Here is a 14,125-nt window from a genome sequence, read left to right on the forward strand (position 1 = left end):
CGTCGTCGGCGGCTGCTTCAAGTGAGCAAGTTAAAGAAGAATTCCAAGAAATGAATTGCCAACTCGCCAATTTAAACAACCTTGGGAGTCAATGTTTTCAGGTGTCGAAAAAAAATTCGAACTCTAACAAGGTGTTCGCCGATATACTGAACGACATGCAAATGGACAACGATCTCGTTTTTTTAAAGGAGCCTATCGAACACCTTACCGGACTTGCCAGGAAGCTATTGGAAATAAAGGGATAAAATTATTAAAAAGATATAACCTCAACGAGTAATATTTATTTTTAATTTGAAGTATTTGTTTTAATTTTAATGTAGTTTTTTTATTTTATTTAATAAAATGTTATTTGGATTATTTAAAATAAAAAAGAAAAAAAAAATAAAGATTATGTAATGATTGATAGGGCTTCATTAGGCTTAATCCAGTACACTTATTTTAGCCAAAAAAAACCTCTTTGTGACGTGGTGTCACATGTCACACAATGTCTACAGAGAAACTCCATCCATTATACATGGTTTAATAAACAAAGAGGTGTTCTTGGGCTGATTTCCAACCCCCACACACGTGAATCCAGGGCCGACCCAATAGGCTTAAGGACAAAAGTTAGGGCTTTAAGCCCCCAAATTTTTTGGGCCTCCATTTAAAAAAAATTGTATTTGGAATATATATTATTTGTTCCCTATTTCTTGTTGCACTTCGTTGGTGTAGTCTGTTCGTTGAGTTGCTGTGTTGCCAGCATGTTGATCCGTGTTTGAGTCCCTGTAGCTGGTTGACTTTTTTTTAATTACAATTGCATATCCTTCTGCTTAGAGAGGGACATGCCATCTGATTCTAATAGAATCCTCTTGATGATTCTGATAGAAATTTGAGTTCTCAAATAGAAGAATATGTCACTTTTCATGAAGTTTGATGCAATGAGTGTTTATAAAGAACATTTAGGTAAAAGAAACTAACATGTTTTAATTCTTAGGCATATTCTTATTAATTTGTTTTGTAGATCTCCCGTTGAATACCGATCTAAAAATGGCCATAAATTAATTTTTTCTAGTGAAGATCTATTTTTCAATGCCCTATTTATGCATTTCATTTTTATTTTTTTATGCTCTATGTCTAGTTTTTTGTCTAACAACTGTATACAAAATGGGTATTCTTTTTTTGTTACTTACGCGATCATACGTTAAGACATTTATGTATCAAAGGTTTCAAACATAACTCACAATGAAATTTAATATATCGAAACTGGTAGCCAAAGAAAAACAATGCAAAAAGACTCATGTTTTTTACTTTGCTTTAGGCCTTCAACATTGTTGGGCCGTCACTGCGTGAATCTAGATACTATTTTCAAACCCGACCCGTTTAGTTTCTCCAGGCTAGTAGAGATACTAAACAGGTCATGATGAGTCAAACCCAAATGCATAAAGTTGAACATGACGACGCATACCAAAATGTTACGTGTTATTGAGTAAATTCACACCCCACCTCAGCTCAGCTCAGCTAATGCTGTTGTGATAAATTGATAATTGAAGCTATAACAAAATGGGCAGTATGAATAAAAGTGTTTCGATCATCAGAAACCCAGTAAAAAGCAGCTTCCTTCATTTAATCGAATCCAGCGTCTCCGTTCTGAAACACTGCACCAATCATCGCTTCAACTCACCCACGCCCACTTACACAAGCTCCGCATTTCTTCACACAGACACATCTCACTCAAATTACTCATCATGTATCTGCATTTCAGAAAACCAGCAGAAGCCCATCAACTGCTTAAAGACTACAACACCTTTGACATGATTGTTCACAACTGTTTGATCTCAGCCAGTGTCGAGTATGGGAATCTTGATCAAGCACGCAAGCTGTTCGACGAAATGCCCCAACGAAATGAGGTGTCTTGGACTGCCTTGATTTCTGGCTATTTGAAGCATGGCAGGGTGGATGACTCCATGTGGTTGTTTCAAAGAAACCCTTTTCAGAATGTCATATCTTGGACGGCTGCGATTAGCGGGTTGCTGTCGAATCGAATGCATTTGAAAGCGATGGAGATGTTCCTGGGGATGTTGAGTCATGGGGTTTATCCTAATCATGTTACGTTTGTGTCCGTCGTAAGAGCTTGTGCTGAAATGAGGGAGTTTGAATTCGGGATGAGTGTTTTAAGTTTAGCGGTTAAGCTCGGGTTTGAAGATAATGTTTCGGTTTGTAATTCTTTGATTACGTTTAGTTTGAGATTGGGGAAGATGGAGGTTGCGAGAAGAATATTTGAACGAATGGGGACGCGAGACGTGATTTCTTGGACCGCGATTCTGGATTTGTATGTTGAAACGGGTGATTTAGAAGCAGCGCGTAAGGTGTTTGATGAAATGCCTGAAAGAAATGAAGTTTCTTGGAGTGCTATGATTTCATGGTACACCCAAAAAGGTTGTTCCAAAGAAGCTATACAACTGTTTTCTCAAATGATTGACACCGGGATCAAGCCGAACTCGTCTTGTCTTTCTAGTGTAGTTAACGCGTTAGCAAACCTTCAATCTGTACAACCTGGTAAAACCATTCATGCCCATGTGATTAAAGTAGGAATGGTGAATGATGTTTTCGTTAGCAGCTCGCTTATTGACTTATACGGGTCGCGTGGAAGCCCGAAAGACGGGCGTTTAGTGTTTGACACGGTCCAAAACAAGAATGTAGTATGTTGGAACTCAATGATTAGCGCGTATAGCTCAAATGGGCTACAGGAAGAGGCGAAAAAATTATTTGATCAAATACCCATTAAAAGTATTGGCTCGTGGAACTCAATGGTTTCGGGTTACTTACAAGCCGAGCAATACGATAACGTTTTTGAAGTCTTTAATGGCATGCTACTTTCGGGTCAAACACCCGATGTATCTACTTTTTCAACTGTTTTATGTGCGTGTGCAAACCTAACGTCTTTAAATAAGGGGAAAGATATTCATGGAAAGACATTCAAGCTTGGGTTTCAACATGATGTTTTTATAGGCACTTCACTTATTGACATGTATGCAAAATCAGGTGATATCGACAACTCTAGACGTGTTTTCAACAAAATGACTGAAAAAAGCGAGGTTTCTTGGACCGCCATGATTCAAGGGCTAGCGGAAAACGGGTTTGCAGAAGAAAGTCTCGAGCGTTTTCAAGAAATGGAGAAAACGACAAGTATTAAACCGAACTCGCTCATTCTCTTAGCAATCTTGTTTGCGTGTTCTCATTGTGGGCTTGTGGACAAGGGTCTTCACTATTTCAACTTAATGGAAACATTTTACAACATAAAACCGAACGAGAGGCATTACACGTGTGTGGTTGACATGCTATCGCGATCAGGGCGGGTGAGTGAAGCCGAGGATCTGATAAAGTCAATGCCGTGTGAACCAGAAGTCAACGCATGGGCTGCGCTTTTGAGCGGGTGTAAAACGTTTGGTGAGGATGAGATAGCGGAAAGAACTGCTGCGACGATCCAGGAGCTGGCGGGGCGGAAGACGGGCGGGTATGTACTGCTGTCGAACGTCTACGCCTCAGCGGGAAAATGGCGGGAAGTTTTGAAAACCAGGAAAGTGATGAAGGAAAGAGGGTTGAAGAAAAGTGGAGGGTGTAGTTGGATAGAAGTGAGAGATGAGTTGCATGTGTTTTACTCTCAGGATGGAAGTGGGAATGAGATTTGTGGTGTTTTAGAACAACTCAGGTACCATATGTTGCTACTTTTTGAGGATAATTAGAGTTTTTGGTATGTAGGGTTTTGTTTGATTTATACTTTTATAACCATTTTTTTAATGTAAATTAATGATTTAATTGATAAATAGATTGGCTGGCAGGTTTCATATCTTCAACTGTTAAACTGAGTCCATCACTATTTTTATATAAAGAAAACCATTACAATGGGTAATGTCATAATGTAATTTATAGTTACGGTTTTACCCGTATATTGTTTTAGGTCGACTAAACTATAAGTTACACCGATGACAAATTTTTAGTCTTAAAACCTAGAGAATTGCATGGAGCTTAAGAAAACATTGAATAAGAGCAGGTTAATATAATATTTAATATAAACTATTTTGTTGCTCCATGTAGTCATGTAAATAGCATACACGATTTAAAGTCACAAATCATAGTCTATAGTTTGTTGTGGAGACTTAAAAGTTGATAACTTGGTGTGTTTTTTAACTTTAATTAATTAAGCTTAGATGCATAATAGAACCTTTAATGTTATCAACTGGCAAACAAAACAAGATTCTTCAAGCTTGAGATGTGATTCTAGTGAGTTAATATCAAATTATCAAAATGCTTACCGATTGACGTCGGTGTTGGACTGCACCCAACAAGAATACAAGACAATCAGAACTTGCACCAAACACTACTTACTACATATGGATCACTCATTGACTCAAAAAATATCAACTGTACATAACCAATTGCTACAATTTGTATTAAGTAAAAGCAGCAATGGTCTCCATTATTTACCTACATAAATTCATACAGTCCAGTACCTAACCCATCAATCTACTTGTCAATATTTATGTAGACCTCTTGACCCCTATGACCCCGAAACATCCATTTACACATAATAAACCAACATAACTCTTTAACGATAGAAAAAGAACTAGTATAATCCACCATTTTGGCAAAATTGTACGTACGAGCCCGTAACCATCCGATGAATGAATCCTCCCAGGCCCACCTTAAATAAACGAGCCCACCAACCTCATGGAGCAATATAACCACACTCCTCAGTATCTGTCACTAATCATCTTGTATGATAGACATTACATGAATGCCCATGCATGTAAATCTTGTACATTGTGCCTCTACCTCATTTCCTACTTCAAACTCACTTTCTCCACTAATTATTATAAAATTCTGAATTAGGTTAACATGTTACTGATATCTAGTCAAACCCAAATGAACATGAATGGAGCATGTTCGTGTTCATTCATTTTTCCTAAACCGAACAAACGATCGTTACACAAACGAATTTTCTTGTTTGTGTTTGATCGTTAAGAAAATGGGTGTGCTCGTTTATGCCCGTACGTTAAAGGTATAAACGAACGGTTCACAAACATAAATGAAAAAACACAACTGAACATAGATAAACAAACATAACTGAGCCAAAGCCCAAAACAATTAGAACTTAGAAGTAAACCGGTACATTCCTTTTATTCCACCACCCAAATCAAGAACCAGCGCGCACTTGAAGAATCTTTGCAGGCAAGTTTGACTTTTTTTGCATCAACAGAAGCCTCAACTTCTGATTCATGATTTCATGTTCATTTGTGTTTTTTCTTCATCTTCCGAGCTTGTATAGACTTTTTGGTCTTTTGAGGTAGAGTAGCCTTTATGTTAATACACATTAAAGATATATAGTTGCTGACCGACTGAAATCACATCTGAGATTCATTCTGGATACCTGAAAATGCTCATCAAAAGGGATACTTGGATTGATTCTTAGCGATTATAGTTAGTGTTCCATCATTCACGGACATTCGAGCACCTAGTAAATCTTAGTAAATCTACACAAAGAAAGAAAAAACAAGATAACTAAGAAATTTGTAATACTCCACCACTGTAAGTATTTATTTTACCTAAATTAGGCTTGTAAACAAATGGAACTTTCATTGAACGTTCAACGGAAAGTTTGTTTATTTAATAAATGAACGAACATGAACACATGTCCCGTTTGTTAATTAATGTTCGCCAAAGTGCATTTACAGCTGTTCATTAATCTTAGGTTATCTTTGCTTGTCTACATTCATTTATGTTCATTTGGTTACATTTGTTGAAGTTCATTTATCTATATAGGCTTGTAAACAAACCAAACGAAGACGAACGGAGCATGTTCGTGTTCGTGTTCGTTTGTTTAATTTAACCAACCAACCAAACAAACAAGAACCCTTAAAACGAACAATTTTTCTTGTTCGTGTTCATTCATTAAGAAAATGAGTGTGTCCGTGTTCATATATGTTTTGTTCGTTCATTAATATGCTAAACGAACTAGGCCCATTACAAATTATAAAATTAGTCTAGTTTTACAAATATCAATTACAATTTAGTCCGGTTTAAATAATTTGTGGGCACAGCATATTATTGTCAATGTTTACTTTTAATTGATATTCACTTATTATATTCGTTCATCTATGTTCAGTTATCCGTTTGTTTGTACTATTAACAAGCGAGAATATACACACACAAACACACTCATTTCCTTAACGAATGAACACGAACAAGAAAACCCCGTTCGTTTAATTGTTGTTCCTGTGCAATCATTTGTTGGGTTAAAGTTATATGGACGGACACAAACATGCTCCTTTCATGTTCGTTTATACTTTATACGCCTAATTAAAATACAACTAATAAGTATGGTCAAGCTGTCTGTTGTTCAATTTTCGTCTTGAAAGCACCAAGTGGTCCAATCAAGCGACAAAGATCATGATTGCTATATTTTAAAGTAACTGCAACATAAGATATTATAAGTTGACATGACAATTAATAATAATTAAGGATAAAATACGAGAATGAGAATCATACCTAATCGAGGAGAATTTCTTCCTTCCCGAGTACGTGCTGCGTTTATTTCTTGCTCCATATGTTCAAGTATTTGGAGTCGACCTTTATATGCAGGTTCTAGTGACTAACAAATAATATCAAGAGGAATTCCAGCAGGTTTTATGTCCAACTGAATTGCTGTAAGTTCCTGCTATTTTAAAATCCATATCCCCGAATTGAATGATCTTCTAGACCCTAAACAGAGTAATATGTTGTTATCAAGACGTCAAGGGTAAGCTGGTGGATGATCCATGTGGTTTGCCCAAATTGCAAGCTTGGATGATCCATGTGGGCAAACCACAAGGACCATCCAAGTAATTTGACGTGTTTTCCGACTTAAATATATATATAAATAGAATAAAAGTATGTAGCATAATTCTTAGTCAACAATAAAGGATATATATCATATTCATAAATAAGTGCTTACCAAAATATGAGTTAGTATACGATATTGGTCTAACATTGCCAGTCAACCTCAGTAACGATATGGTCTCGTAATGGGATGCCAGCATCCATTAAAGCCATACTCCCTGCATCAATAAAGAAAAAAAGAATCTACTTATATACAACAAAACAATATGACATTATATATAAAATAGCAAAGACTGGACTATAATAGCACGTCAAGAAACCTCTATAAACAGTTGCCATTGATGTTTACCCGTCGGAGCCCATGACTTGAGAATTTATACGGAAAATTAACTTCGGGAGGCATTACAGCAAGAAAGATGTAATTTGAATAAATCTATAAAGAAAAAATATGCTTAAAAAATCAAAATAAAATAAATATATAAACAATAAAAAGCTCTACTCACCATGCCCAACTTCACGCCTGGTTCAAACTCGCTCGTTTCCCGACTTCATTAATACAATAAGGCGGAAAACTATAATGCGGCATAAACCGTTAAGTTGGTGGGCCCACCATAGAATCCAATCGTTGAGCATCTCCAGGTGCCCCAAGAGTAACAGTGCATAAAACCTTAAAGTCACAACCATACAATGTTGTATCTTAACTAATGATAATGATAACAACAACAACAACAACAATAATAATAATAATAATAATAATAATATCTACCTGAGTATCACCTCGTGAAAAGAGGTCCGATCCATGCAAATTACCAGCTTCACAGTACAAAGGTCTAACCTCATCAAGACGCCTTCCGTCAAGCCTAAACCTTTGGTTAATTATCCTTCCGCGTACAACCTGATAAAATTAATTTTTTAGAAATTCAAACCCTTTATATAAATCCACTAGGCATGTAAATGAACCAAAAGCTCAGGGAATCGTTTGTGAACTGTTCGGCAAGAAGAAGTTTGCTTATTTAATAAACGAACAAAATCTTTTGTAAATTTAGTTAAATGAACAAACATGAATACAATTTATGTTCGTTCATTTACGCTCGTTTATATCCGTTTACGCTCGCTTATACATTCAGTTAAAAAATTTTAAACCTACCACAACTTAATCTATTCACCTTTTAGAGCTGATGATTTGAACTTCACGTTTAATTTTGATTGATGTTCACTCAGTTATGTTTGTTCTTATATGTTAAGTTATTTAATCTATTAACCTTTTTGGACAAAACGCATCTTGAAACAAAGCCTTTAAAACATAATCACTTAATTTAACCGATCAGAAAGTGAAGAAAACAGGGGTATATGCAAGAGGTGATCGAGCATTCGAGCGTGTCGAGAGAGAGATTACTACCTCATCTATACTTGGATTTACAACAAGAAGCCCGTCAATTCTTCCGACACGTATCATCCCAAACAGCTCATATCAGAAGCTTGTATGTCTCACACACACACACACACACACACACACCTGAACCTCATGGTAAAATCCAAACCACATAACACTTGTCTTTCCTTTGGAGCACCCTCCCTTGTCATATATATATTCAACTCATAATAACAAAACATTATATTATACCGGCTACAGATAATTCATTTCATTTGAATAGTATTTCTTTAATTGTTCATTTTTATGGGTGTAAATGTAATGGTGTTGTAGCCCATTATATACTACAAGAGCTAGGATTTTAAGAAACAATACCCCAAAAGATAGATGGTGCCATAATTATAACAATGATCCAACTCAATTGAAAACCCTTCTTGACCAAAAGATTATAAATAACAATGATAAAAGTATAGACCATGATGACCATGCCCACTCACTCACACGTGCAAGACAATTTCACCTCCATTTACCTATAAATATGTTTATTTGAGTTCAATTCTCATGACTCAAAAGTCTATAGAATTCTGCAACTCATGCAAACGCATGCATATATAATAACTTATAAAAAGGTAGATAGATAAACAAAGGGTCTGACCCATTAACATGGTACTCAACCCATACATTTTGCCTCTTCTCTTGGAGGTTAAAACTTCATGATCTTGATACCATTTAAGTTACAAAATCGTCGATCAAAACAATCTCAACAAAACCCAACATCCATCCAACAAGTGATGTAGACTTACTTCACACTATCACTTTTATCTTAAAAATTCATCCTTTTCACAAACCCGGGATTGGAAACTGGGTTGTCAACGCCTCGACTCTTTTTCTCAGATCAGAAACTTTATCTGTGAAGAAGCTGAAATCTGAAGCTACATACTTCATGAAATCTTGAAGCTTCGACCCAGAGACCGCTTGTTTGACCTCACGTGTCAGCTGCACCCCTTCGTGAATAAACTCAGCAATATAAATGAATTCCTGTTCGGTGAACCCACGAGTTGTCATAGCTGGCGAGCCGATACGTATGCCACCTGGCACAAGTGCGCTTTTGTCACCTGTCACGTATGAATATTTAGATTTAGTGGCTCGGTTTTTCTAGTTGAAATCAAAGACTTGATCACTTGAAGTGTACCTGGTACTGAATTCTTGTTTAAGGTTATTGAAGCTAGATCAAGGATTTTCTCAACCCTAGCACCATCAAGACCCTATATTTAAAGAACAGATCAAATTAATGGCAGCAACCTTAACTAAAGTAAAGAGTAATTTCAGGGATCATGCCTGTGCTTTGGGCCAAATTACGGATTTCATCCCTGAACTTTAAAAGTTACAGATTTGTTAGCTTAGGGGCATCTTAGTCATTTCATATCTAACTGATAAAAGTCTCCCACCATCTTTTTTCTCTTCACAGCTGGTCCAAAAAGTTAGCTGGATTAACTTTATCAGTTAGCTTAGGGGCATCTTAGTCATTTCATATCTAACAAATTAAAAAACAAAAACTGGCGGGAGCTGTGAAGATGAGGTCCCATCAGTTCTTTTTTAACTCGTGAAATGACTAAAATGTCACCAAGCTAACCGATAAAACTAACCCAGATAGCTTTTTGGATCAGAGATGAAAGGGAAAAAGTTGGTAGACTAAATCCGTAACTTAGAGTCAAAATCCGTAATTTGGTTCAAGCCACAGGGACCATCTGTGTAATTTACTTTTAAAGAAATAAGATATAAAATAGTATATTACATGGATGGTCCTTGTGGTTTGGCCCAAATTATGGATATCGTCCTTGTGGTTTAAAATTTACAGATTTAGTCGCTAATTAATTACACAGATGGCTCCTGTGGCTTGAGCCAAATTACAGATATCGTCCTTGTGATTTAAAAAATTACAGATTTAGTCGCTAACCACCTAGTTTGCTTTCATAAATGGTCCTTCAGGTTAGATTACTATTCTACCCTTAAGGCGACTTCTAACCTGTTTGGCCAGTTCAGCTCAATTTTTTAGTCAAAACTATTTGACCTGTTTGAGATAAAAGAAAGTTTACCAATGGTCTGAGATCCACAAGAACCAAGTGGTTATCACTCCCTCCAGAAACCAATGTGTATCCTAGCTCCATTAATCGTTTAGCAAGAGCACGACAGTTAGAGACAACCTGCAAGAATCGCAGGTTAAACCAGTCAACAAAAGTCAAAGTCCTGCTAACAAAATGAAATGCAAAATACCTGGTTCTGGTAAGCTTTGAATTTGGGAGACTGAGCATGCTTCAAGCAAACTGCAAGTCCTCCAATTGTATGGTTATGTGGACCACCCTATTAAAGTAATTTTTTTTTTAAATAACATACAAATAAGGTTAACAAGAGATCACAAAAAAGTAATTTAGAAACTAACCTGTAAACCTGGGAAAACAGCATTATTAATGGCAGATTCTAAGTCGATTCCCAAAACGGGATTTTTTTGAAGAATATCATGCCCCCTCTTGGTCCTCTGAGACTGCAAACAGAAGTCAAATTGTAGATATAGTTGTAATAAAACGATAACAATATGCTACATAGAGGTTACAAAATGGGCGGTTCAAGTGGGTCGATAACGAGTCAGTCAATCAAAATGCATAAGGTCAAAGCAAACGCTTTTCAGTGGTCAAAAAAAGTCGTGTTGGCGTCCCAGAAACACTTTTGACCCGTTTTTTAACAACCATAAGTAATTTATGTCTCAACATATGATTGCAAACACTATATTCTTACAATAATAATAAAGTGATTTTGGGTAGGCCTATGAACGGACCGACCGTTCAATGAAAGTTTGTGAAGCGCTCAACGGGAGGTCCGTTAATTTAATAAACAAACAAACATGAACACATATCTCATTTGTTCATTTATGTTTGTTTATGTTCGTCTTGTAAATTCATTTATGTTTGCTCGTTTACGTTCATTTATGTTCATTAGTTTACTTTGCGTGTGTTTAGTTCTTTTATTTGCATACATTAATATCTTCATTTAAAACTTCTTGGCCCATTACAACTTAGTCTAGTTTTAATAACCTTTTAGGCCCAAAGCAATGTTCTTCGCGTTACTTCTAACTGTTTCTAGCTAAGTTACGTTCGCTCATCAATGTTCAGTTATGTTCGTTCGTGAACTGTTCATTTGTACTGTTAACAAACGAGCATAAACAAACACCGAGCATGTTCATTTGTAACGAACATGAAAACCCCGTTTGTCTAATTGTTCGTGTCCAATCATTTATTCGGCTAAAGTTGGATAGACAAACATGAACAGGCTCCGTTCGTGTTCGTCTAGTTTGTTTACAAGCCTAATTTTGGTGGTTTATGCATTTGAATCCATTCTATAAATAAAACCACAGTTTTAATCAACTCACACAATACCTTGTGTGTTGTAGTTGTCACAATATCACAATATTCAAAAGGATTGCCAACAACAGAAGCAGCCACACGTCCACTAATATGAGCCATATCCATCATCAATATAGCACCAACAGCATCAGCTATCAGATCTCATCAGCAGTTAGTTGGTTTATTTAAGCATATGAAATTTTGTTAGACATTTTGGTCAATTTACTTGTAAAGGTATACCTTTCTCATACGAGGATAATCAAAATCACGGGGATAAGCACTAGCTCCGGCTATTATAAGTTTTGGTCTGAATAATGTAGCGGTTTTCTCAAGCATGTCATAATCAACGAGGCCTATATAGATGTCAGGGGTATATACTGTTATAACACAAATGTACATATATTATTAAAACAAATATTAACCATTGTACCTGTTGATTCATCAAGACGATAAGGTATAGATTCAAAATATATGGATGTTCCTGAAACCCTTCGTTTGGGAGTCATGAATCCATGTGACAAGTGTCCTCCATGAGGTAAGTCAAGTCCCTGAATTAAACAAAGTTAATATAATGTACATACATTGATGGCTTGATGCAATCTATCTAGGCCTGTAAACGGACATGACATTTAATGAATCACTAGGCAGGGAGTTCGTTTACATCCCGTTTCTTAATAAGTGGAGAAACATGAACGAAAGTTTTTGTTAAGTTAGTTAAACGAACAAACATGAACACATGTCATGTTTGTTCATTTATGTTTGTGAATGTTCGTTCATTTATGTTACTTTACGTTTGTTTGACTTCATATTCTTTTAGGCCCAACACATTGGTGTTCATGTTACTCTTAATTGGTTTTAGCTCAGTTATGTTTGTTCACGTAAGCTCAGTCATGTGCATTCGTTTATCTTCGTGAACCATATGTTTATACTGTTATATTGTTAGGCGTTAATGAACCAAAACATTAACAAACACGTTCATTTTCTTTATGAATGAACAAGAACAAGAAAAATCCATTCGCTCGGTTGGTTGTGTTCGACTTTAGTTAAACAAAAGATAATAAACAAGATCCGTTCTTTGTACGTGTTCATTTAGTTCATTTACAAGCCTAAACATATCATACACAATTTGGATTGCTCAAAACAGGATTTAACATACAACTCACCATTATGCGGTCATGCGGTTTAAGAACCGCCGTATAAACCTCAAAATTAGCAGGGGAACCCGATAATGGTTGAACATTCACATCCCACTTATTTTCATCCAAGTGAAATGCAGCCAATGCTCTCTTTTGACAAAGTGTTTCCAGTTCATCAATGTGCTCGTTTCCACCATAATATCTGCAAAAGGTATAGCAAGTTAGTAAGAGTATTAGATCAAGAAAAGTAATAAACTGGAATGACAACGTTGACCTTTTTCCAGGAAGTCCTTCAGAATACTTGTTAGTGAGGCATGAACCGACTGCTTCCATGACAGCCCGAGATGTGAAAGTATAAAAGATTAAAACATCCATTGTTTTTTGTGAATATTATAAACATACACATGAATATAATTACCTCCTTCAGGGATTGTTAGTGGTAGAGAAGGGGGTGGATGATTTTGCAGTAGCTTCAACTTTTAAAGGTTTAAATGATCCAATATTGACCTGGCGACTGACTTTGGGAGGGAAATTGGATTCCTTAGGCTGGTGAAGTGAACCCATGAAAACTCCAGTACAGGTACGCATTCACAATAAATCATATATCCTTAACCTAAATGAAAATGAGAATGAGATATTGGATGCGTTACAACAAGGCACTAGTGGCATATAATTAGGAAAGCTGGAAGCATACAATCGAATTCAGTCTAATGATGATAATAACTAGTACATGCATGCAACAATTAGGTTATCAGAGATGGAATATACGGCTACCTGATGGTATGAATGTATGTATGTATGTGAATAATGGAAATTAATAAGTTGAATTGGATACTGGGTCGGCGGAGGACAGGACACAGTGGAGGGTTAGCTAGCGCCACTCAAGAAGATGAGCGCTAAATAAATATATAAATAATAATAGTGGAAATATCCAACCGTTTATTTTAAGTATAAACATTGTTGTCACCTCTGTTCTAGTCCACTAAATAAATGCTTGTTACAATTTACAACCAATTTTTTAATTTTATTACATTAACTTAGGGATCGCAATGAAACCCGAACCTGACGAGAAAACCCGAAACCTGACATAATTGGGACGAGTAATACCCGACCCATTAGGGTCTGGGACAGGTTTGGGATTAATTTTGAAAATTTTCGTGGGCTTGGGACGGGTTTGGGATTTGTAATATACCCGATTACCCGATAACATTAACCCATTTACCCGATTATATGCCCGACAAACCCAACATAACTTTTTTATGTTTACATATATTATACTCTATATTTTAAATATATCATAAGTTGAAACTTGTTTATAACAATTATTTGAGACATTTTATTTTTATGGTAATCATTATTTGTGA

General features: G+C 36.1%; 2 pseudogenes; one reads left to right on the forward strand and one right to left on the reverse strand.

Moving 5' to 3' along the window:
• The first annotated feature begins 1,539 nt into the window (after positions 1–1,539).
• On the forward strand, positions 1,540–3,757 carry LOC143563871 (pentatricopeptide repeat-containing protein At2g22070-like; annotated as a pseudogene).
• Positions 3,758–9,067: 5,310 nt separating this feature from the next.
• On the reverse strand, positions 9,068–13,349 carry LOC143563872 (serine hydroxymethyltransferase 3, chloroplastic-like; annotated as a pseudogene).
• Between the last annotated feature and the right edge of the window lie 776 nt (positions 13,350–14,125).

This window comes from Bidens hawaiensis, unplaced genomic scaffold (genome assembly GCF_021521415.1).
Source record: "Bidens hawaiensis isolate Kalapana, Puna unplaced genomic scaffold, B.hawaiensis_p1.1 tig00021554_1, whole genome shotgun sequence".
Lineage (NCBI taxonomy): Eukaryota > Viridiplantae > Streptophyta > Magnoliopsida > Asterales > Asteraceae > Bidens > Bidens hawaiensis.